At 39.8% G+C, this 2,671-nt stretch overlaps 1 protein-coding gene and 1 non-coding gene across 2 annotated transcripts in view; one reads left to right on the forward strand and one right to left on the reverse strand.

Moving 5' to 3' along the window:
* The window catches only part of LOC119430652 (discs large homolog 1-like protein), a 381,852-nt gene that overhangs the window by 15,561 nt on the left and 363,620 nt on the right, over positions 1-2,671 (forward strand). The gene's annotated exons all lie outside the window — the stretch shown is intronic.
* On the reverse strand, positions 1,533-1,605 carry trnar-acg. The gene has a single exon. It is a non-coding gene; the product is annotated as a tRNA-Arg (tRNA).

Below are 2,671 nucleotides of genomic sequence, written 5' to 3' on the forward strand. Positions count from 1 at the left end.
TTAGAGAGTTGTAAGAAATGTAAAAATCCATTTTTTGAAATATTTGGTTAAAAAAAAAGCAAGTTACGCACTGTTGAAATGCCCTAAAACTACTTGAAATAGGCAATAATTGTGTAGCCCATTATATATTAAACGTATTAATTATTTGTCCATAACAATGTCATTATAAATTAAAATTAGAAATCACTCCAACACCTCAAAGCATTTGTCGGAAGAATAATTAAGACATGTGTGGCGGGTCTGACTGACCTGTCCCGGCTCTGTCTGGCACCAGCTCCACGGGGCCAATCTGGCGCATCATGTAGGCTGTCTTCACTTCATGACAGCTGTCTGCACCGGCTGACCCACAGCCGGCCTCCGGGGGGAACACCAAGCACAGGAAAGTTACCCAAAACAAGTGCACGTTTTGTGAGGCTGCGCGGAACATCGCAACATTTCACTCGGACGAGAGAGTCTGGATGGAGGAAGAAGCTGGAGTCCCAGCAGCTGCAGCAGAGACTGAGGCTCTGCGCCCCCTCCCCTGCAGACACCCTCCCTCTCTGCTTCAATGGGCTGCCTAATTAACACGTGAACTTGTACCTCTAATTATCTGGAGTCAGTAAAGTGATGCATGTGGGGATAAAAAAAAGAAGGTTATGTTTGTTGTTGCAGGGTGAGGCATGTTACTGATTTATGCAACTTTTTTAACAAATACATCACGAGCTGAGCACTTTCACACATTCTCCTCCGAACGCACATAACTGGAATCAATGGTGGAACAGTGGGGACATCTGCTGGAAAAATCCACAATTTACTGACTTTTTTTTTTTTTTTTTTTTTTTAATTAGGCTATTATTATTATTATTAATAAAATGTATTTGTTTTTAACATAGGCTACTGTTTCCTTTCCCATAAAAATCTGGAGATACTTTGAGAACACGTGCAAGAGTTTTTAATGGACTGACTAAATCCATTCATAAAAAGTTTTTTTTATTTTTTTAATGCTATGATATGGGAAAGAAGGCGGGGCAACACGGTGGACGGACGGTTCAAATCCCGGTCGGGGGGCCCATGGGTGGAGTCTCTCTCGGCGCCTGCGTGGGTTTTCTCCGGGTAGTTTCCTCCCACAGACCAAAAACCTGCATGTTAGGCTGATTGGTAACTCTATTTGTCCATATGTGTGAGAGTGGGAGTGAGATTTGTCTCTTGAGTCCCTGTGAAGGACCTGTGGGTGTCCCCCGCCTCTTGTACACCGGGGGTCCAGAGACATAATGGATGGATGGCAGCATTTCAAAAACAGGTAATAATGCTAGTGCTAATCCAGTTATAGCAGCTTTTGTTTTTGATGGCCTACGTAAGTTTACGTAATTTAAGTAATCGCTGTTTATACGGTTAAACTAACATTACAGACAGTCGTAATTTCAAGTAGTTATTTTGTCAGGACCTATGACGCATTTTATCATTTGTTTTGTTTTTAAAATGTAAATGAATAACTTCCCAAGTGTTAAAATGTCATAATCATTTTAAGTTTTTAAATAACCAAAATGATGTTTCGAGCCAGCCAGGAGTCGAACCTAGAATCTTCTGATCCGTAGTCAGACGCGTTATCCATTGCGCCACTGGCCCGATGGATGATGTTGCGTCACTATTTTTCTTGAACAGGAAACACAGTGTTTCTGTTTCAGTTTCCTAAGTCTAAAAGTCGGTACATTTTTCTAATGTAAAGCATCGCAACTTTATCTAGCTGTTTTTTTGTTAATTTTCTTTTTTTTTTTTGCCTTCCTATTGGTAAAAAGATAAAATAAATTGTATGACTTTTTATAACTGTTTATTGTCGTCGCTGTTGTCCATTGTTGTCAAGTCAACTTTATTTATAGAGCACATTTGTTTCAAAGCCAGAACCTGTTATCAAAGTGCTTAACAACAACAATCAATGGGAGTAAAATTGAAAGGGAAAAAAATACAATACACACTAATAATAATAACTGAAGAATTAATAAAAAGCATTTAAAACACAGGATCACAGAACAAAAAACACTAAATCAATTTACACTCTGTGAAATGCCTGTTGTCATCATTCTTTATTGAAATCAGGTCTCTCTTGTAAATGAGTCCTTGAGGTTCAATGGGATTTAACTGTCTAAATAAAGGTTGACTGAATGATACCTTCAGAGACTGGCTAAACATTTGATTAACAAAACACACATGAGTAGAGAAAATTACGGTATTTGAACATAACATCAGTGATAATGCGCTCCCACAAAAAAAAGTAACTTTTAAGAAAACTAAAATGACTACCAAGTGGTAGCCTTGTTAATAAGTAGCATTATTGCATTATAGCATTAACCTCATTGCTAGGTTGGAGCAGTGGAAGGGCGTCACAGGATCAGCCCTCAATTGGTTCAGATCTTAGCTCACTGACAGGTCCTTTTGTGTCTCCATCAAGGATTTTAGTTCCGCAGAGGCAGAGCTTAAATGGGGGGTTCCGCAGGGGTCCATACTGGGTCCCCTCCTATTCTCTTTATACCTGCTGCCGCTTGGTGCTATTTTCCGGAAACACAACATGCCCTTCCACTCCTATGCCGATGACTGTCAAATTTACTTCCCCCTAAGACACAATGGTACATGCTCTATTCAACCGCTTTTCAACTGCCTGGCTGACATCAGGGACTGGATGGCTTTAAATTTCTTA

Source organism: Nematolebias whitei, chromosome 3 (genome assembly GCF_014905685.2).
Source record: "Nematolebias whitei isolate Nwh7 chromosome 3, NemWhi1, whole genome shotgun sequence".
Lineage (NCBI taxonomy): Eukaryota > Metazoa > Chordata > Actinopteri > Cyprinodontiformes > Rivulidae > Nematolebias > Nematolebias whitei.